Raw genomic sequence first — 24,517 nt, 5'->3', positions numbered from 1 at the left:
ATGCCAAGAAATCAAGTCAAAGATCATGGAGGAGTTATGTGAAAACAAGTCCCTGTGTATAGGAATTTCATGAACCACAAGCGTTTATTTGACTAAGGATAGAAAATGTGAAAGGAATGGATAAAAACAGGTCAACAAAACTATTTAGAAAAAAGCAATTTTCAAGGCATAGATAATTTTTCTCTCCCAACAAGGACTAAAACTAACTTTATGTTGTCTTTTCCATCTTTTAAAAAAAATTTAATTATTTTTTGAGAGAGAGAGAGAGAGAGAAAGAGTGCAAGCAGGGGTTGGGCAGAAGGAGAGGGGAGTAGAGGGAAGGAGAGAATGTTAAGAGTCCAATGCAGGGCTCAATCTCACAACTTTCAGATCTTGATCTGAGCCGAAATCAAGAGTCGGATGATTAACAGACTGAGCCACCCAGATACCCCTGTCTTTTTCATTTTACCTGCTATCACTCTTGACCAGAAAAAAAAAAGTCTTTCCACACCCAACATGGATTTTCAATCCTGAAACAAAGCCTTTCATCTGAATGTTTCATGTCTTCTGTGCAAGCCGCTCCTTTGTCTGGAACACCCTGCTTTGTTCCTTTATTCCTGTTAGATTTTCACTTATGTTCCAATGCTCAGCTCAGATGTTCTCTTTCTGTTTGACTTTTTACCAGATCTCCATTCGGAAGGTAAACTCTTTCTTACCTTAGCGCTATGCACTAATCACTATAATAGCACATAAAATGTTAGAACATACTAATTTGGTAATAAGACTATATTCACAGATTCCATCAGCATGCACTGAAGACATGAATGATGTTTTACTCATCCTTGAAAGTTTTTTTTTTTTTTTTGCAGAATTTAGCTTCCTTACTTTTTGTTTCCTATCCTGCGAGGAAGTTATCTGAATGTGAAAAGAGAGAGGAGACAACAAGCATAGATCATTAGGAAAGTAGAACACGGGGAGCTGGGAGGCTACCCATCCAACATCTTCATTGTACAGATGAGAGAGAGAAAAAAACCACACAGAATGGATAAGTAAATAAGAATCATCCTAATAATCCACCCAGCTATCTAATGGCTACTTCTTTAACTTAAGACGATTCATTTACACAAAAAAATATTTATTAAGCACTTACACCCCGAGCTCACAGGCTAGGCACTGGAGACATGAAGATGAATAAAATCTAGTCCCTCTAATTAGGAAATTCACAGTCTGGGTGCCCGAGGCAGAGGGTGAAAGACCCACAGTCCCAGAATTTAGCACAGCACAGGCTGGAACTCTGAAGAATCAGACGATGCAGAGGCAATGCGATTGGTCAGATGTCCACAATTACCTGGGAGACTCTTAAGCCTGAGTTCTGGGAGTAGGGGTAAGTATATGTTGTCTGTTCTTGACCACCTTCAGTAAGGTTTTCAAGAAAAAAAAAACATTCACAAGCTTAGGCCAGAACGTAGGTTTTCTAAATAAAGATTAAATAGAATAGAGACTGTCCAGAGATCATGAATCCTACAGGGTTAGAAATTCCAACTGCATTTGTACCTCTAACTGTAAAAGGTAAGACGTGGCAAGGTAGTTAGTTAGGAAAACCCCCAAAACTTCTCAATCAAGCAAGTGACAGCTGTGAGGCAAAAAATCAGGTTTAAGGACTTGCCCACCTGTTATCTTAGATGGCCATGATGTGGCAACTATTACATTAAGAGGGCAGAAAAATGGGAGCTAAGAAACCAAGAAATATATTAGACTGGGAAATTGCTGGGAAAAAATAGGAGGTATTTAGTAGCATATAGGACTTCTAGAATAGATGGGGAACAATATAGAGTTTTGGGGGAGTCATATTACATTGGAAAGAAACTGTGCCCCTGGACTAAAAAAGTTTTTGACCATTTACCCTTAACACAGTCCTTAGTGCCTCCTCAACTATATAACCAGGAAATAGACTGCAGAAAGAACAAAATTCCCAGGAGAACATAAGTCTCAAGGCCCATTCAAACTAGGGCCAAAAAAGAAACTCCAAAGGAATGGAGTCAGGTTCCACAGATAACAAATAATGGTGCTTCTCAAAGGAAACAGAATTGAAGCCTAATCAAGGAGGCTCCCAACCAATGTACAGGCCTTCAGAATTCTGCCCCGAAGGAATTTATCACTAGAAGCGAGCATGGGTATTGTGTACATTTCATTCTTTTCCTAAGGGGTGTTCTTATTGTGTTTTTCCTGTCCATGTGTCATCATTGCATATTGGGTGCATGTGGCAGGGTTAAATAAATTGCCATTTTAGGTCCTGATGCAAAGGCTTGTGCACCAACCAGGGAGCGAGAAACTGAGCTGGAAGAATTTGCTGGAAAGGCTTTGTTCTAGCTGAGGAAGGAAGGATGAATTCGGTACTTAGTGACTGAAAGTTGGGCTCTAGAGGGACTACTAAGCTAGTTACAAAACCTATTCTTTCTTCCCAGCTTCTCTTGCTGACGGATATGGCCATGAGACTGCTTTTGAGCCAACAGAATGTGAATGATTATATGTGCCACTTGCGGGTTTACTCACAAAAATCTGCCATGAACAACCCTCCATGTTCTTTCCCATTTTACTGTTTGATGCAAATTAGCCCAGCTATACCAGATGCCACACGTAGTAAAAGTCTCGGATCCCTGAAATTTGACTAGGAGCAGAGTCCCCTGCTAACAAGCAGTATTCATTCTGGACTGTCTGTGAGTGGGAAATAAACTTCTCTCGTGCGTTAGTCATTAGGATGTCATTGGTCGTTACAACGGTTATACTTTTCCAAATAACAAAACTGGAGAGAAAAGCTATGAATCCCCAGGGCTTCTGGAGTTCTCTTTGTCCCTGCTTTTTCACAGGCTGTTAAGCAATCTATATTTTTCACGAGATGCTCAAGTTGGCACAAAACATTTCCTGTTTCTCCCAGTCTTAAGAATTGTAACTGATAAAGTGTAGATAAGAAAGAAATTGAATCTTTTTTTTCAAGTTTTTATTTAAACTACAGTTAGTTAACATACAATGTAATATTACTAATATATTATTAATGTTATTAAAATGCAGCGTACAATTTAGTTATTCAACACAGGGTGCTCAACACAAGTGCCCTCTTTAATCCCCATCACCTATTTAACCTGTCTCTCCGCCCACCTCCCCTCCAACAACCATCAGTTTGTTCTCTATAGTTAAGAGTCTGTTTCTTGCTTTGCCTCTCTTCTTCCCCCCCCCCATATTCATTTGTTTTGTTCCTTAAATTCCACATAGGCCTGAAATTATATGTTACTCGTCTTTGAGAGAAACTGAATCTGACAGTTATCATAGAGAGGTGGAGAAAATTCTAAGAACAATTTAGCTGAACCCAATTATATGTGTGATTTAAGAGAAGGAAGAGTCAAGAGTAACTACCATGATTACAGCTTGGGTAACTAAGCGATGTTACTAACTTTGTGAGTATAGGAGGTTTCCAAGATATTAAGTTTAAAATGTGTTTGAGATGTCGAGATGGAAATGGCAGTTGGAAAGAAAAAGCTGTTGTCCCCACAGAGAAGACCGAGCTAAAAATCACAGTCAGAAAAACAGATGTTAAATCAGTGTGTAAGATTTCTCAGGACACACTCACAGAATTAGAAGAACGAGAAACACAAATAAGGTTTTGGACTTACCTACATGTAAGGGGTAAAAAAAGATACCCACAAAAGAGAATGATACAACTTAGGGTGCAACTAATTTATTAAATGTTTATACGGTTAAAGTTGATGGCTTATATTCGGGGGGGGGGGAATGTGATAATACATTGAGAGAGATATAAAGGCAAAGAAAATGGGAAAATAAGATAATTAAAAAAATGGGAACATAATGTAGTCTCTGGGGGAAGAAGAGAAAACAGAAAAAATAGGAGAGAAAACTTGGCATCAGATGAGATGGAATTTTTTTTCTAAAAGGCAAAAGAAAACAATGTTTAAGAATTCAGTCTATGGAGCGCCTGAGACACAGGTTATGCATCGGCTCAGGTCATGATCTCGGGGTCTGTGAGTTTGAGCCCTGCGTCGGGCTCTATGCTGACAGCTCAGAGCCTGGAGCCTGCTTTGGATTCTGTGTCTCCCTCTCTTTCTGTCCCTTCTTCACTCATGCTTTATCTCTCTCTCTCTGTCTCTCTCAAAAATAAATAAACATTAAAAATTTTTTAAAAAAGAAATCAAACAGCCTATCAGCTGGATATTGAAGAGGAGGAAAAATAATTTTCCCTTTACTATTCCAGATCCTTGGCTAAGACGCCCTCCCATACTCCTATAATAAGAAGTTTAATAATATGTATGTCTCTTGTATACATGGAAAATACCCAGGAAAACGGTGGAACTCTCAGAAATGGTCCGGGCCACCACCTTAACATCTCCAGCTAAAGATGAAAGAAAATGTTGAGGAGTTGGGGAACCAGTTATGAGAGGCTATCAGGAAAAGCACAGTAAATGAGGGTTAAGTTTGGTATGCGGATTTAGTGATGGCCTCCTCCTTTGATAAGAGTTTCTAGAAATTTAGCCATCTTTCTCTTCCTGGTACAGAGAGGGAGATGCTCTTACAAATGGAGATTTTTTCTCATGAGCGTAAACATTTCTTCCAAAAGTGTAATTCTACTGTTGTCATAGCTTTTCCATGTCTACTATTTCTTAAAAATAATCAGCCTAATATAATCCTTATGCCAGAGATAGATCTTGGGGTGAAAAATTTTATGCCCCTTCAATGTCATGGATATAAGGTGTGAATCATGGCTATGGATAAACAGTTAAAAAAATAATAAATTATTACTGCTCTCCTAGCATTCTGAATAGATATCATTCACTTTATAATTCATTCTTATACTGATATAGCTTATAACTGATGAGCAATTTTTAAATTACATCATCATACTATTAAAAATGATCAGCTTTTTAAAATTCTTTAAACATAGGGGCGCCTGGGTGGCTCAGTTGGTTAAGCATCCGACTTCGGCTCAGGTCATGATCTCATGGTCCATGAGTTCGAGCCCCACGTCGGGCTCTGTGCTAACAGCTCAGAGCCTGGAGCCTGTTTCGGATTCTGTGTCTCCCTCTCTCTCTGACCCTCCCCCATTCATGCTCTGTCTCTCTCTATCTCAAAAATAAATAAACGTTAAAAAAATTTTAAAAAATTCTTTAAACATAGAACACTGATGAGTAATATCGTTTAATACAACTAGTGTTTTCTTGGTATTATGCTGTACATTTTACATGTGTCATCTTCTATAATCCTCACAATAGTCTGATGAAGTAGAAACCATTACTGTCACCAGCTGAGAAGATGATGGCTAGTAGACTGGTCTTAGGTGGCTCGTGGACTGGGATTGGTTGCAAATTCCACAAAGGACTCCATATTGCTCTTTTATGGGAGCCGTAAAAAATGTTCTTCCAGCCCCAGGGGTGTACAATTAGTATCATTAACACATTGCACCATTATCCATTCAAGGATAGACTATTCACGTATGTGCTTGAAAAAACAATGCTAATCAAAGCCAAAAAGTGACTGTATGGAATGATTTATTCATTGTTCTGGGCTTCTCCTTACCCAATTATTTCACCCATTTACATGGGCCCTGGAAATTGTGCAAACTTTTCAGGTGCAGATGCGCAAATTCATCTATATATGTCAACAAATAAACAAGATTGGTCTTGTAATTCAGAAAAATCTGAATGAGTATGCAATTATGTGGTTAACAGAGACTAGCTCATAAGTCAATTCAGATAACCCATGCAACAAACATGCCATAAAACTGATATTTCTGCTAAAGTTACTATGGCCTACAGCGAAATGCCCTGAACTTGCTCTCATATGCATTGGGACTTAGCATAATCTAGCAATCACAATCACTTCTCAATAACAATAATAAAAAAAATCTGGTGTGGAATGGAAGGATTGTGGCTTATGAAGAAACAGCTCTTAAAAAAAAGAAATTGACAAAGAGAATGAGTACATATCTTCAATTAACATAAGTTCAATTTGTCTTCAGACTTTTCAAAGTATTGTTTTGAAAATTTCACCCTCTGGGAGTGCTGACAAGTTGTTTTTGTTAGCATTTTTCTAACTATAAAATAAATGGTCTTCTGATAAATGAAATCATAATGGAAATGACTGATATTTAATTTGTTTATGCTTATTTTGCATATGTCTTCTGCTGTTTCAGACATATAATTTCAAACATGGTACTGAGGTTTATGTAGTTGTTTCTACAAAGCAAACATGAGACCAATAAAGTTTATATAAAATATTTTTTTAATTTTTTAATGTTTATGTATTATTTTTTAGAGAGAGACAGACAGACAGACAGAGCATGAGTGGGGAGAGGCAGAGAGGGAGGGAGACACAGAATCTGAAGCAGGCTCCAGGCTCTGAGCTGTCAGCACAGAGTATATATATATATATATATATATATATATATACACATACATATATATTCTTGATATTAACTATTATATATTTATAAGTGACATTAAAAAAGCATGTTGTCTATACTTTAAAATTTTTAGAAGCGTTGGGGCGCCTGGGTGGCTCAGTCAGTTAAGCGTCCGACTTCGGCTCAGATCATGATCTCGCAGTTTGTGAGTTCGAGCCCCACGTCGGGCTCTGTGCTGACATCTTGGAGCCTGGAGCCTGCTTTGGATTCTGTGTCTCCTTCTCTCTCTGCCCCTCCCCTACTTGTGCTCTGTCTCTCTATCAAAAATAAATAAATCTAAATTTTTTTTTTTAATTTTTAGGAGCGTCTAATAGTATATTTAACCTGGTAATCAATTTGAATAAAATTATTTATTTAAGAAGACTAAATACTTTGCATGTATTTAAAGATTACTGTTGTTAAAGTACCTATCCTCAGGCATTCACTTGCTCATTCGTACATTTGATTCCTATTTACCAGGTCATTACTACTTGTCTAGTATTGTGCTAAACACTGTGAAGGATACAAAGATTAATGGATGGGGTTCCTTCCCACAAGTAATTTAAAGTAGAATAAGATGCATATTTTATACACAATATGTAAATAACTTGAAGACAGAAAACAAAACTGTTAGGAGATAAAAATATCACAAGATAACATAATGCAACAAGAGCCCAAAGGAAGCAGCACACACATCATATGGGCAGGAGAGACCTCAGCAGCTATTAGGAAAGAGTTTAGATGTGAAATGTTGTATTGAAGGGTGGATAGAAATTTGTAGGGCTATGAAAAAGGATGGGGTACCCTCTTGTCTGTCCGTATTCAAACGAAAAATTTTAGATCCTGAAATTTTAACTGTAGTAAATGATTTAGGTTTATTGTTTCTCCCGCATTTCAACAATTCAAATTCAAGGAGAATACAATTCTGAGTAGATAATTCTTATAAAATGCCAAGAAAGGATAAAGTTCAATTTCGAGTTCATAAGGTCATCTGAGACATGAGACGTGGGTCATTCACCTATCATTGCTTAGAGTGGTGCATCTCTCAACATTTTGGCAGAAAATGGAACTTCAGGCAAACGGAGATCCCCTATTATATATGTAGAAATACATTTGCAGCTGGTAAAAATAATATGTACATGTAAGTTTTCATAAATATTTTATATTTTGAGATGGCCTGACATCCTTTTTTCACATGGGGTTGCACAGCCCCCAGCCTTGTCTAATAGTATTCACATTAAAACTGCATCCATTAACACCATGCTTTCCAAAGGACAGCATCCGAAACAGGGTGGCCAACTGGGGGCTCATACAACGTGCCCCGTGGTGGTCTCAAGATGGCTACAGCCACTCTCAATTATGTCTTTCTCATTTCAAAACTTGGGCAAAGCCAGCCTCAGGAGATGACAAATTGAGATCACTACCCCAGGAGATTTCCTCCATTAGACCATAGTAACATTTTCTTGAGCAGCTGGCCTCTAAAATATCCTTCAAGTCAGCATTTCTATAATGATTAGCATTAGTATGGAACACTGCATCTGTACCCCTCCACCTTGGCTCCGTGGTTCAGTCACACTTCCCGTTATGTTCTTTTTATAATTCTTACCTGCAGAAAATCTACCCGCTTAATGCTATTTTTAATAATAATATTGCAGAGCCCATTTATTAACACTACTATCGGTGCTTGTTTTAAAGAGACATTAGTAATTATAAAAAGATTGGAGTATTTTACAGATTTCACAAGCAAAATGTTGAAAGAAAAAGAATATTATAGAATGATATATATACAATTTATGTATTGGGGTTATTTTTAAGCCAAAACGTGCAAAAATATGCTTTATTTATAGTCACCTGTAGGGATATGAAAGCGTATAAAAACTGGCTTAACAGGAAACTCATGATATTTTTGACAGTGGTTACCAGGGGACTGGGGATATGGAGATGAAGGAAAATTTTGGAAATCGAAGATATATGAAATTTCAACCTTATATAAATATATATGCATGTGTAAATATAATTTTTATTTAAAGACATGAGGCAAACATAATATAGTCCTAACAACTGTTAATTTAGGTAGAGTCGCTAAATGTGTATTACATTCTTTCCTATATTTTTCTGTAATTCTGCTATGGCAAATAAATATTAGTTTTAAAACACAGTTGAGGGGCGCCTGGGTGGCTCAGTTGGTTAAGAGTCCCACTTCAGCTCGGGTCATGATCTCTCTGTCTGTGAATTTGAGCCCCGCATCGGACTCTGTGCTGATGGCCGATCTGTGTCTCCCTCTCTGTCTCTGCCCCTCTCCCACTCACACTCTGTCTCTCAAAAATGAATAAACGTTAAAAAAAAAATTAAAAAAAAATTTGAGCTGCTGACAGCTGAGGACTGCTTCACCTGCAACAACACTGTAATTTTGCCAGACTTGGTTGTACTTTTTCTTTTTTTTTTAACTTCCTGAGGCAGGGTGCTGTTAAAGGCAGAGATATTTAACAAGCTCTGTGAGAATGGTAAAGTCACCTAAAAGACACAGTAAAGCATTTTTGCTATGCCTATGAGGGCCAGAAATAAGTTCAAAGTATCAAAGAGTTACCTGGCACAAACATAGCCTCCCTGTGATCATGCATTCTATGCTTCTTCTATGGGCAAAATCACATTTTTATATTGGTGTTTAAGGTCAGACATCATATTTTTCTAAGACCTAAATAAAAAGTAGGTTCAGTAGAAAAATATTAAAACAATGTTTGTGGGAAAGAGGGATATAATGGTTGCTAGATGAAGGAGTTCTTAAAACTTTGACAGAATCCCTCTTGTTATGCCCCCAGATCAAAGTTGCTATGAAATCAAAGTAAATGCACTAGAACTCTATGGACTGTGTTCAAGAATTCTCAAATCAAGAGTCTCATGGAAAGAGGAAAACAAACTGAGTCGGTAGCTCAGTCAGTTGACTGACGATGCATCCATCTCCTTGTAATTCCTGAAGGATCGGCTGTTTCAAAACTTGACTTCCATAAAAATCCAAAGGGAAAGAGTATCCTACGACATTTTGTCTTCAGACACAAAGTACTATTTCAGAGTTTTAAAAGGTTGAAGGTTTGTTGGAACTGAATGCAGATAACACATATCAGTGCAGATTTACTACTCTGGAGACACTGTGAGAATCAGAGATAGGGCCATCCATCCCGTCCCTCATAGCAGCAGCAGCTGTGACATACAGCAAACTGACTACAGATTCGCTTGTCGAACTGAGCCCAACTTAGACTGTACTTGGGAGAGGGGAAGGTCCTTCCTTGTTGCATTCTTCTCTTCCCGGTGCTTTTTATCTTCTCTTTAGGGGTATTTAAGGTTTTCTATCTTCCTCCTGGTGCCAGAAAAGAGTTGAAAAATGAGCATTGAAGATTTGATGACATAGAAATCAATCAAGAACCATTTGCATTTGGAAAGGATTGATGTCTTCTCTCCTCCGTTCTAGTAAAAGTATTTTGAGTCACAGACCTCGGGAAAGAGCCCCAGGACCTGAGTCAAGGCACGCTCTCATCTTTAGACTAGATCACATCTCAACAAGCCCAGAGTAAATCCCTTTGTCTGTCTGATTGTGGTCAACACGGCGTGTGGATGCCAGTTGGCAACATGGTTGTGGCGCTAAAGAGCTGAGTCAGGAGCAAGATTGCCTGAGTTTGTAAGCCCAGCTCCATCATTAGTGACCCAGAGACACTGAGCAAGTCATTAAATCTCTCCGTTCCCACTTTCTTTACCTCTAAATACAGGAAGGTAACGATGGTGCTTAATGCAAAAAGTTGGCAGGAGGATTGAATGAGTATAATACATACAAACTGTCCACCACTCTGCTTAACCATCATCACTGATGGTAAAATGCTGCCTCGAATCCTGGGTGAAATCCGAGTGAAATGGGAAACTATTTAGGAGATAGAGTCCTAAAAGGACAATAAATGTCTTGAAATAAATGTTGTTGTTGTTGCTGTTTTCCCCCAGGCTTGGGATCTGCTGATCCAAACTGCGTGCTCTTCTCCCCAACACTCTTCCCACCCAGATTCAGGAGTTAAGATGCTGGAGAAGCCAAATTCCATTACTCTCTGCCTTCACTGCCTGTGTCTCAGCCATGCATATGCTCCTCGCTTTACCTAACACAGGGCTGTGTTTTGATGTTCAGCCTTGGTGCCCATATAATTCATGTCAGCCTCAGTACCAGGGCCTGAAGTCCTGCCGTTGACTACATCTTCTGGATGAGCATCAAATACTCCTTGGTTCCCAAATGCCTCTGCTTACATGAAGCTACATTTGCAAGGACACACACACAAACTGAAAACCTAACTGTGCAAGTTCATGAATCTGTGGAGAAAGTATTTTTCATTCTTTCAAACGGGCCATCTACAAGGTCATTTACTCTGCCTGTAAATGATACGCACTTTGCCTTTTTAAAAAACAATTTTTTTACATTTATTTACTTTTGAGAGACAAAGAGAGACAGAGCACATGTGGGGTAGGGGCAGAGAGAGAAGGAGACACAGAATCCAAAGCAGGCTCCAGGTTCCAAGCTGTCAGCACAGAGCCAGACGCGGGGCTCGAACCCACAAACACGAGATCATGACCTGAGCTGAAGTCGGAAGCTTAACTGACTGAGCCACCCAGGCACCCCTGCACTTCGCCTTTTAATTCATTGATCCCTCTGTCCTTTTTAAGTCCTACTAATTCTTAGAATCAGAGTTTAGACTCACTTCCTCCCAGACTTCCTCTTTGTGTTCCCATAGCACTCTGCAATTCTGCCAGTGTAGTTTTTATTATGGACCATATAGAATGATAGGAACAAATTTACCCGAGTACCGTGTTCCTGGAAAGCAGGGACGGTTAAATAAATCCTCCCACCCTTTGTGTTCTGGAAAATGACTTAGTGCAAAGAACTACACATACCCATATGAGTTATTTAAAACTCACGGAGAGTCCCTCTTGTTTACGTAGGGAAAGGCCAGACACAGCCCCTCCAAATGCCCATTCCTTGTTTCAAAACCAAGGAACTCAATTGTTTGTACTGATCAGTCAGAACAAAATGTCCACTAACTTGACCAAATTTTAATCAAGTTTCTCTCCTTACCCCAGACTCCTGAACTTTGGCCCGCCCTAGAGCATTGGAACACACAACAGTCCTTTCTAAAGGATCTCTAAAGAATTCCCGAGGATAGAATCACTGATCCTAGGGAAAAAACATCTACTTTGCAGTCATGCCTCCTCACTTCCATCCCCCTACCTGGCTCTTTCTTGCCTTATTTACTACTCCTCTGAATAAAAGAAAAGCCATTTTCTGCCCGCCCTTTGAGGCAATGTTAGCTCTTATGGTCAGAAGTCTCTCCCTATTGCCAAAGTCTCCCTACATCTATTACAGTATTTCTGTCCCATTATTGCAATTATCCTTTTAATAAAGACTCTACTTACTTGAATCCAGATTTGTTTTTCTTTGACATCAACCTTTATTGTAATTATCTATTTTATTTTCCGTATTCTTTACTAGATTATAAACTCTGAGAAGGCAGGGAAAATGTCTCTTTTTTTCACAATTAAATTAGTCCATCACAATGCTCCATCATGGAAACACTCAATAATTTTCTATTTCTCTTCACTGATATGTTTCCCTCCCCTCTCCCCTCTGCTACCAGTTTGTTCTCTGTATTTAAGAGTCTGGTTTTGGTTTGTTTGTTTCTTTGTTCTTTGTTTTGTTTTTTTGATTCCACATGAATAAAATCATATGGTATTTGTCTTTCTCTGACTGACTTATCTATAATTGAATATTATCTGGATTTGACCTCATATATCTAATATTTTAGTTCAATAATATATTTTTTATTTTGAGATTCAGGACCACAGTTTGGAACACAACCAACCAAAGGAAGAATAATTAATTTTAAAATGTCAAAAAGAAGAGGCAATGCATTCCATAGTAATACCATATAGAATCTTGACAAGCCAAAATACTTCTGGGGGCGCCCGGGTGGCTCAGTTGGTTTAGCGTCCAACTTTGGCTCAGGTCATGATCTCATGGTTAGTGAGTTGGAGTCTACTTTGGATTCTATGTGTGTGTGTGTGTGTGTGTCTCTCTGACCCTTCCCCGCTCGTATTCTCTCTCTCAAAAATAAAGAAACATTAAAAAAAAATGTAAATACTTCAGGAGCCAAAATTGAAAATAACTTTTAGTTAATTACATATGAGAAGAAGAGTAATTAAGCTCTCAAACGTGTTTCTATTTAGCACATCCATCAATGTGATGAGATGTTTGTTGCTCATGTAGCAGAGCTACTCGGATAAACTTGTAAAATAAAAATGATATTTTTTTAACGTTTATTTATTTTTGAGACAGACAGAGACAGAGCATGAATGGGGGAGGGTCAGAGAGAGAGGGAGACACAGAATCGGAAACAGGCTCCAGGCTCTGAGCTGTCAGCACAGAGCCCGATGCGGGGCTCGAACTCACAGACCGTGAGATTGTGACCTTAGCTGAAGTCAGACCCTTAACCGACTGAGCCACCCAGGTGCCCCCAAAATGATGATATTTTGTATTGTCAAAGATTTTTTACACAGTATATATGAGATATGTTATAAAGGATATTCTAAATGTTGCCTAATATAAGATTCTACAGGACAAAAGCTATAAAGTGCCTCATGGTTTTTTAAAAGCATATCTTCATTAAGAGAGGTATCGTTTAGGTAAGTCCAGTCACCCTACAAAGGCAGTGCAGAAAATCTGATCTCCTCCTACCTTGGCTATTTTCCTAAATCCTGACCCATGCTTAACTTTACAATTCTATATTTAGGATCTCTTTTGCAAAGTTTACAGCATCTTCAAATGAAATCTTGGCAATCTATCTTAGGTGCCTCTTATAATACCAATTCTCTCATCTCAGACTCAACTCTGTGCCAATTTGTAGTTTTCCCAGACTTGGCAACAATATGCATTGGACCTTCATTGCCAAGCTATTCCAACACCTGTCACCCAGGGCTCATTCTTTAGGAACTTGAACCAAGAAGTTTTCATTATATGTGATTAAAAGTGAAAGAGCTAGACTATATCATCTAATTTTTAAATACTCATGTCTCTCTCAAAAACAAATAAATCTTAAAAAATGATGACAAAATATGACAAATCAATAGGAGTAAAAATACCTTTATAAAATAGTTCTGGTTTTAACAATTTGAGATGACTTTGTTTTTAGATACCTTAACAGAGTTGGTTATTTCTCTGTAGAATTTTTTTAAATGTTTATTTATTTATTTTGAGAGCGTGCGAGTGAGCAGGGGATGAGCAGAGAGTGAGGGAGAAAGAGAATTCCAAGCAGGCTCCGTGCTGTCAGGGCTTGATCTCATGAACCCTGAGATCATGACCTCAGCTGAAATCAGAAGTCAAATACTTAACCGACTGAGCCACCCAGGAGCCATTCTCTGCAGAATTTTAAAATCCGAATGCTAACATGGTAGTCAACAATCATGGATGGCAGTTTCACATGCTGTGCCAACTATGATCAATTACCAGAGACCACCCAGTATACCATGTTAAGAAGGCTTAGAAGGCCATGCCTGAATATAGAGGGTAAAACAGTCAAGATTGATCTATTCTAATTGCAATGTCCGTGAAAAGCAAAAGTGGCAAGATATGTATAATAAATAAAATTTTATACCTCTGGACTAGACGAATATCTAAATGTAATATTGGCTTATCTTTGTCTAGTGAGCAAAAAGTATAATGTACATGAATATATTAATCTACACATGTAAGTGACGATGGCCACATTTAATCTCTGACCAAGATTGCTTTCTACTAGTCATGGCTACTCATCACTATGCAACCGATCAAGTCAAGGACACCTTCCTTACTTAAGTGATTTTCTTCTAAAGATTAGAGGAAATAACTAAATGTAAATGGAAAATGTTTGGTGCTTCTGAACAGTAGCATTGGCATAAACACTATGCCAAGTGAAAAAGAAGTATTACTGCAAAATTAATTTAGAGACTCTGATTTTAAAGTTTTATTACTACCGGGAGATGAAACAAGAGAGGAGAAGTTTTAGGGAATATTGTTCATTAAAAATAAAGGTCTACTTCTGACTTCTACTTCTGACAGTTTGGTGCATGAGAAAGTTTGAACAACTCTAAACAAGTCAACTCTGAAACTGGAAAAAGTGCACTTTACCTAGTAAGAGGATTGCATAAATGGCAAGAATTTGAAGGATGAATAAAGGACAGAAGTCAAATCAATGGAAGGCTTAGAGAAAAAAGCAAGTGTTGAGGGGCCCAATCATTGTGGCATTGACCTTCCATTTTTCTGGCTTTGAGGGAAAAAGGGAAGATGTGATAAAGCCTAGTGCTCCCTCCTGAAAATGCAGAAAAAAAGAATATACATGCATACGTGTGGATCTCATGAGTTATAGCCTTCTTTTAAAAGTGAATGTAAACAGTAAATAAAACCTACACACACATGCACACACACACACACACATACAGCCTGTCTTGGCCTTGGTGTTGGGGAGAAAGCAGAATTAAAATCATTGAAGAGACAATTTAAATCCCAAGCTGGCATTCATATTAAAATCCTCCCCTCCATAAAAGTAATAGGAACACTGGATTAATGTCAAAGTGTCCTCTTATGAGAACACCAGTTATATGGGATTAAGACCCACTGTATTACCTCTTTAAATAACTTATCTCCAAATATGGTTACATTCTGAGGTACATTCTGGGGGCTAGGACTTCCATATACAAATTATGGAGAAATATGACTCAGCCCACAACACCAGTTTTGTTCACATTCAGACTGAAATAAGATGACACTGGATAGTAATTCAAATTCATGTGCAGAAATAAAAAGCACCAGTAGAGGTAACATAGGTAAAAATGAAAGCAGTACAAACATATTTTTGTTTCTTGCCTCTATTCTTCTAATTGTAGAAGCTCATGACGCTGGTGAGAGCTGTTAAAAGTTGAACTGAGCCATTAAAACCGTACTGCACTATGTAGGTAGAGAACTGGTGTGTGAAAAATGGAACGAACAAACTTAGGAAGTTATTGTATTAGATAATGTTTTCCTCCTGTATAACACTTGATATCAAGTGAAAGTACTATTTGAGGCCTCTTATGAATTTCTGTCTGCCGTGATTTCAAAGTGTATTATGGATTACAGCGTCTTCCTTCATGGTGATCAAAAGCAGAAATTAAGAAGCAAGTCATACTTTCCCTCCAGTCCTTATTGCTATCAAACTGTTGCCAACCGTGATTCTCATATAACAACTAATTTCATCAGCCTCCTTAAAAAGATAACTAAGCAGATTTGAATTCACAGATTTGACTGTGTTTAAGGATATGTGAATGTTTCTCTACCTCCAGCAAGAGAGTAGATGTCCACTTTTTTAATGAGATAGAAGAGGAATTTCTTCTAAGCTCTCACCAGAAAAGGGAAAGCCACCTTTTCAGATTATGTCAAAGACTCCTGAAGATCTTGGGAAAATGCGGTTTTCTGTCCACAGCCCAGAGTGTGCCATAAGAAACCAAGAAAGGGGCTCAAATATACTCAAGGACCTGCTGAGAGGGTTGGCCCATTACCTACAGAAAGTGAACATATGGTAGCCAATCCTGGCTTCATACAGAAGATGAAAGAAGAAATAAAATGCATAAAAGAGATTCCTTATATACAGTGAATATGGAAGAGAAAATTATTGTCCAGATAGGGCCATTTCATGAAATAAAACTCTTTTTATTTTAGGTTTTTGTCCTTGCTGTAGGCAAATTTAATCCATGATATTTCACAGAGATTTCAAGAGGCAAAATGCCTTACTTCCTTGTGAAAAGAGCATACTTATGCAAATCATGCATTCCCATGCATTTGCATGGGAGGAAGTGTCGCATCTTCTTTAACTCTGTGTAACCAGACTGATTTACACATCGGAGAAAGAGTAAACATGAATAAAGTCACTGATTGTTTCACTAGCCTGTTGAAAACTTTATCAACTACTTTAGTTATTTAAAAGAATTAATAATACCATTTAACACTTAAAACATGCTTGCTATTCTTTTAAGTTTTTATTTATTTAGTTTGAGAGAGAGAGAGAGAGAGAGAGAGAGAGCGAGGAGAGGAGAGAGAGGGAGAGAGAATCCCAAGCAGGCTCCATGCTGTCAGCAGGAGCTCAACCTCACATACCGTGAGATTATGACCTCAGCCGGAAGTGCACTCTCAACCGACTGAGTCACTGAGATGTCCCTAGTTCTTTCTAATCAAACAAGACCCAAAAGGTCAAGCCCATTATGATATCGAGATGCAGACAAGAATTAATTTTGCCTTTTTGTCAAGATAATGAACTTTATTTAAAAATTTTTTTCTTAATATGCATTTATTTTTTGAGACAGAGAGAGATAGAGCATGAGCGGGGAAGGGGCAGAGAGAGAGGGAGACAGAATCCGAAGCAGGCTCCAGACTCTGAGCTGTCAGCACAGAGCCTGACGCGGGGCTTGAACCCGCGGACTGCGAGATCATGACCTGAGCCGAAGTGGGACGCTTAACTGACTGAGCCACCCAGGCGCCCCAGCTCAGTTTAATTTTAAATGTTATAGGCTTATGCATGAAGAAGTTATAATGTTACAATGTTCTATAAACTGTCATTGTTTACAGAAATTCTTATAGTTCTGCCAACATTTCCTCTACCTTTTTTTCAGCACTGACACAAATTACAGCATATTAATTAGGTACATATGGAAAGTACTGTTTGTTGCCAGATACGATTACTTTTATTTATTTTTTTATATATTTTTAAATATTTTTACATTTATTTTTTAGAGACAGAGAGACAGAGCACAAGTGGGGGAAGGGCAGGGAGAAATTAAGACACAGAATCCGAACCAGACTCCAGGCTCCGAGCTGTTGGCACAGAGCCCAACGCGGGACTCGAACCCACAAACTGTGAGATCATGACCTGGGCCGAAGTTGGACATTTAACTGACTCAGCCACCCAGGCGCCCCCAGATACAATTACTTTTAAAGAGCTTAAGTTTGTAGTTAAAATATCGTGTGAGGGAACTACCCTGTGATCCAGCAATTGCACTACTAGGTATTTACCCAAAGAATACAAAAATACTAATTCAAAGGGATACATTCACCCCAGTGTTTATAGCAGCATTATCTACAATAACCAAATTACGGAAACAGCCCAGCTGCCCATTGACTCATGAATGGATGAAGAAGGTCAGGTACATATAGACAATGGCATATTACTCAGCCATAAAAAAGAAGGAAATTTTGCCATTTGTAACAACATGAATGGAACTAGAGAATATTACGCTAAGTGAAATAAGTCAATCAAAGACAAATACCATATGATTTCATTCATATTTGGGACTTAAGAAACAAAACAAACAAGAAAAGGGAAACAGAGAAGGAAGCAGACCAAGAAACAGACTCTTAACTGTATAGAACAAACTGTAGTTACCAGAGGGGAGATGGGGGGGGGGGGGATGGGTTAAATAAGCATTGGGGATTAAGGAGGGCACTTGTGATGAGCACCTAGTGATGTATAGAAGTGTTGAGTCACTATATTATACACCTGAAACTAATATTACACTGTATGTTAACTAAGTGGAATTTAAATAAAAACTTAAAAGAAAAGAAGAATAAAAGACCAATAAATAAAAACTTAAAAGAAGAGTAAAAGGCACTGGGGTCGCCTCAGTGGCTCAGTCGGTTAAGCATCGGACTTCAGCTCAGGTCACGATTTTGAGGTTCATGAATTCGAGCCCCGCGTCGGGCTCTGCGCTGACAGCTCAGAGCCTGGAGCCTGTTTCAAATTCTGTGTCTCCCTCTCTCTCTGACCCTCCCGTGCTCGTGCTCTCTCTCTCTCTCTCTCTCTCTCAAAACTAAATAAAGGTTAAATTTTTTTTTAAAGACTATCACTGGATAAATACGCCCCAGTAGATAAATGACTGCTTTGTTTTTAATTAAATATAGACAAGAAAACAAAGAATAAAAATCCACTACAGTCAGTTCTTCGAAGCTGTTGGCAGGATTTATTTTCAATACCAAGTGGAAACTGGGCACAAATCTAATCCACTCTGAAAATATAAACAAAATGTCCAAGCTATGCCAATGATGCTCTTGGCAGTAATACTTTATATTTCAGATTCAGCTTCAAAGAATAGGTTCTTGAACATGAAAGTACAAAATCTAATAAGAGTGCAGGCTTCTCTTCTGTCATTCTTTAGCAAAGTAGAGCAAAGAATACCACTACAGATAGGTAAAATGATCTTGTTCAAACAATATTTTTCTTATAAGAGTCTATAATATTTCTTTTCATTAGTCAAGCTTAGAAATGTTTTACATAGCTTTTATTTTGTAAACTAAATAATCAGTGACCTACCAAATACTATTTCATATAAGAAAAGAGGAATTTTATGAAATCTGTTTTTAACATTTTAAATATTTTAAATTAAAGCCCAAGGAGATTTATCACTATTTTTTCTACTATTCTCTTATGGTTTTTGGCGCTTTTCTGCTATTAATGGCAATTTCAAATTACTGTCCTTAAAAAATATCAAACTCCTCACAATTTATTCTTTAGGGAGAATAAATTAATGAATTACTATTCTCAGAGGGAATAAGACACTTGATTGTCTGATTGAAGAAGACACTTGACAACAGATACAGGGTACATTGAGAATGAACGACTTGAGTTTAAGAGGGAAATATCCAGAACTCATTTCCATCCTATAGTCTTCATTACATCAAAAACTATTATCTCTGTACCATCTTAAGAGTGAAAAGAGTGAAAAGGGCGCCTGGGTGGCGCAGTCGGTTGGGCGTCCGATTTCAGCCAGGTCACAGTCTCGCGGTCCGTGAGTTCGAGCCCCGCGTCGGGCTCTGGGCTGATGGCTCAGAGCCTGGAGCCTGTTTCCGATTCTGTGTCTCCCTCTCTCTCTGCCCCTCCCCCGTTCATGCTCTGTCTCTCTCTGTCCCAAAAATAAATAAATGTTGAAAAAAAAAATAAAAAAAAAAAAGAGTGAAAAGGCTACCTCACCATGAATTTTCCTTTTCAAAAGACTGGCATAGCTGGAGCTTATAGTAATAAAAACAAATAAAAATATAAGCTGAACCGCATTTTCTAAGGTTAGGGATGCATAAAGATGTGATTCCACCAACACCTGAATATTTTTATTTTGAAATAAAGATGGCGATATTCCCACATGTATATGGATAACTCATCCAACATACAGTTCTCCCAGATCCTGCCTTCTTTTCTGCATAATATCATCCCCTAACTTAGCTCAGCTTCTTCCAGAACAGGCCATTGTCAATAACTAAGCCCTTTCTATCATCCGTTGATCCTAACATATTTGAACCTTACCCACTTATATTCCTGCTTCCTCTTTTATCCAGCTGAGATTATATAATTCACCTCTATGTGAACTTCTTGCATGTAACTTTAACTTTCTCAGCTCTATCTTGGTCCAAGTATCTATTGTCTTCTTATTCATAGAACCTGTGTGACTGGTTTCATTTTTCATTAATAACCAGTAAGCTCAGGTGGCCCCCTCACTGTTGCTAAATTTCTTTATTGTTGCATTTTACCATTAAAACCAAATTCATGGATACCCATAAAGCAGGTATACGTATAAAATAATGTGGTTTTATCCACTGAATTTTTTTTTGAAGTTTTAGAAATGTAGCCAAAATCTTCCAATGGATAATGCTATACAAGAAAGAATAGAAATTATAATAGCCACTTCTATAAGGTGGAATTCTATAAAGTTTACAGGATTTAAGTCCAACATAAAGTGGAATTTGGTCTTGAATCTAAAACCTCATAAAAACATAAAAATAACATATTCAGACTATGTCAATAATGTTTTCTCTGCCATAATCCTTGGTATTTCAGATTCTGCCTTCAGAGTCCTACTACACTGTCAGTTTAGTCTCTGAGATGGCAGTATTACACCTTCCCCTCCTCTAATACATCCTTCCTTATTTTCACTTCCAGATGCTTCTTAGTTGGTGGAGTAAATGCAAGCAGTCTGGAGAAAAGTCCCCTCTACCACATCTCCTGAATACTTTGCACCCACGTATCGTGCTTTGTTTCATGCTTATATGGACATATCTTCTATGTCCCTATCCACGCCCTGTTTCTACTTGGGCACTAGATCCCATCTGCCGATCTTCATCTACTTAAGGACATCACTACAGAAGTTGTCCTCTCCTGCATCATCAATTTCTCTTCTCCATTGGCTCATTTCCATCCACATAATAGCAATAAGGACATACATTCTTATATTGCTTACTATATTGCAGTCCTTGCTGAACACTAATTTAATCCTTATAACAACTCACTGAGAAAGATAATCTTTTTGCCATTCACTTTTGCAGGTGAAAAACCTGGAGCACAGAGAAGGTTAGAAACTTGCCTAAGGAGTAGAGGTAGTGGGTTGTGAGGTAATAAAATCCAATACTTTGTCCTGCACTTAATATAACTACTGTATACTTTACAAACCACAATCAAGGGGGGGGTGTGGATATCTATGATCAGCTAAAAATAAAGAAGTCATTCTGATTGGTTCTTGTCCCCACAATAATAAAATCTTGAATATTTCCTTTAAACTGGACTTCCTAACAAAGACAAGTTTATTGTTAATTCTTGATGTCCTGATATTTGAAGACACATTATTTATGAATATATGATAATTTGAAAAATTACTGTGTGTCAACATGAGCTGATGAATGTACATTCAATAATCATCTTAATTTATATTTCTTCTTTGTTGTGTTTTATATTTGACAAATCTTTTCTTCTGCAATCTGATTCCCTTGTGTTCTTCATAAGATGTTTTTTTTCTAATTGCACTTGTCTCTGAATCGTCTTTGACAGTCATTCTTATAGGTTCCATAGGTGATAGTATACCTCTGTTCTGCTATGAAAGCCAAGAGAAATGTGAAATTTGATGGTTTACCTTGTCTGGACCTATGCCAGCTAAGCCTTAGGCTTTGTTTTGTTTAGGTCCTTTGGCAAATATCATGAATGAGAACTGAGCTTTTTCTTTTAGCTCTACTCAGTAACTCTATTTATAATCAAGTCTGTTTGTGGTGACAACCATGGTGAAATCTGATTTTTGAATTACGCAGTTGACATGTGGTAGATGTCAGAAATTGAGTCTCTGTCAGCTGGACAAGAAATCTGGACCCATTTTCTTATTAGTCTTTATTTAATTTGTGTATCTGTGTTTGTCTTAAATTTCTGATATTTCCTGACATATGAGAACAAAGAAGTAACATGTTTTTTGTTGTTTTTTTTAATCATTGGTAGAATCTTCTCTGGTTATATGGTTTGTCTTTTTACCTATATAAATTTCTCTTTCAAGGAAAGCTTTTGAATAGAAAGAAACCAAATTTCTAGTATGCAATGGTTAACTTTTGTAGATTGAAACACTTTCAATGATAAAATGACTCAAAATTAGTGTTTCTTCGGATCTTTTTAAATAAGGGTAAAGATAGGTGATTGCTACAACTTTAAGGAAAAAGTAAAGAAAAACATGAAAAGCCTGTTCCACTAAATTTTAAAAAGTCACAAAATCACTTGGACATTCAACTACACTTTTCTAAAGACCTAATGGGAGTAATTAATGCTTTTATATTTTTAAATGATTGACAACTCTTAATACATGTTGACACTTCCATTTCTATTGGTCTATAAAATTGGCTTCCCTAGCTTCCATAAGAATTGATAAAACCTTATCAATATTAACACAATTTAGAAAATAAATCTATAACTCTTGTCTAAATATAAGATGAACTAATAAACCAAATTATAAGATCTCTTAAAATATCTAACAAAGCAAGACTCCAACTTGTTGCTTTGATGGATTAATGTGGATCAGTGAGGACAAAGTACCACAAACTGAGTGCTTTAGACCAATAGGAATTTATTGTCTCACAGCCAGGAAGCTAGAAATGAGATATCAAGATATAATTTGTCTTAGTTCCTTTTGAGAGCTTTGAGGGAGAAATGTATTCTATGCCTTTTTGTTAGGTTCTGGTAGAATTTAAGGATTTTTCAAAAATATCAGGATAAGTTCCTTCACTATAGAAATATAATTATAGCCATCTTTCCTCAATTTAATCTTGAGTTGTGTAAATCTGGTGAAAGTCATGTTAATCTTTGATTTTAGTATAAGTAGGAGAATGGAACATTAAGGAGACTCTTTTCTGGCTCTGTGAAGAATGATGGTGTTATTTGATAGAGATTGCATTGAACGTGTAGATTGTTTGGGTAGTATAGACATCTCAACAATATTTGTTCTTACAGTCCACAAGCATGGATGTTTCCTTATTTCTTTGTGTCTTCTTCACTTTCTTTCATAAGCTTTCTATAGTTTTCAGTGTACAGGTCTTTAACCTCTTTGGTTAGGTTTATTCCTAGGTCTTATGGGTTTTGGTCCAATTGTAAATGGGATCGATTCCTTGATTTCTCTTTCTGCTGCATCATTATCGGTGTATAGAAATGCAACCAACTTTTGTACGTTGATTTTATATCCTGCAAGTTTGCTGAACTCATGTATCAGTACTCACAGTTTTTTGGTGGAGTCTTTTGGGTTTTCCACGTAGAGTACCACATCACCTGTGAAAAGTGAAAGTTTGACTTCTTTCTTGCCAATTTGTATGTTTTTTTTTTCTTTTTGTTGTCTGGTTGTTGAGGCTAGGACTTCCAGTACTATGTTGAAAAACAGTGGTGAGAGTGGACATCCCTGTTGTGTTCCTGACCTAAGGGGGAAAGCCTTCAATCCTTCCCCATTGATATTAGCTATGGGTCTTTCATATATAAGGCCTTTCTGATGTTGAGGTATGTTCCCTCTATCCTTACTTTTTTGAGGGTTTTTATTGAAAAAGGATGCTATATTTTGTCAAATGCTTTTGCTGCATGTATTGAGAGGATCATACAGTTCTTGTTCTTTCTTTTATTAATGTGGTATATCACTTTGATTGATTTGCAAATATTGAACCAGCCCTGCAGCCATAAATAAATCCCACTTGATCATGGTGAATAATTCTTTTAATGTACTCTTGAATTCAATTTGCTAGTATCTTGTTGAGAATTTTTGCATCAAGTTTCAGCAGGGATATTGGCTTATAAGTTTCCTTAGTGGGATCTTTTTCTGGTTTTGGAAACAAGGCAATGCTGGCTTCATAGAATGAGTTTGGAAGCTTGCCTTCCATTTCTATTTTTTGGAACAGTTTGAGAATAGGTATTAACTCTTCTTTAAATGTCTTGTAGAATTCCTCTGGGAAGCCTCTGGCCCAGGAGTCTTGTTTGTTGGGACATTTTTATCCAAAAGATACAAAAATGCTGATTCAAAGGGGCACATGCACCCCAATGTTTATAGAAGCACTATCAACAATAGCCAAATTACGGGAAGAGCTCAAATTTCCATCAACTGACAAATGGACAAAGAAGATGCTGTATATCTATATCATCTATATCTATATCTATATCTATCTATATATCTATATCTGTATCTATATATCTATATCTATATCTGTATCTATGTAATGGAATATTACTTGGCAATCAAAAAGAATGAAATCTTGCCATTTGCAGCAACATAGATGGAACTTGAGTGTATTATGCTAGGCAAAATAAGTCAGTCAGAGAAAGACAACATATGATTTCACTCATATGTGGAATTTAAGAAACAAAACAGATGAGCATAGGTGAAGGGAAGGAAAAATAAGATAAAAACAGAGAGAGAGGCAAACTATAAGAGACTCTTAAATACAGAGAACAAACTGAGAGTTGCTAGAGCAACTAGCATCTAGCATCTCTCTAGTGGGAGAGATGGGCTAAATGGGTGATGGGCATTAAGGAGAGCACTTGTTGGGATAAGCATTGGGTGTTATATGGAAGTGATTAATCACTGGGCTCTACTCTTGAAACCAACAGTACACTGTATGTTAACTAACTTGAATTTAAATTTTACAAAGTAACTATTTTATATTTGAGCTTAAAAATACAGAAATATAAGCCTAAGACATTTTTAAAACATATAAATCAGCTTTTAATATAAATTAAT

The sequence above is a fragment of the Lynx rufus genome, unplaced genomic scaffold, assembly GCF_022079265.1.
Source record: "Lynx rufus isolate CCGP_SWC_20201006 ecotype Redwood Valley unplaced genomic scaffold, mLynRuf1.p SCAF_6, whole genome shotgun sequence".
In the NCBI taxonomy this organism is placed as follows: domain Eukaryota; kingdom Metazoa; phylum Chordata; class Mammalia; order Carnivora; family Felidae; genus Lynx; species Lynx rufus.
Note: the sequence above shows the minus strand (reverse complement) of the source record.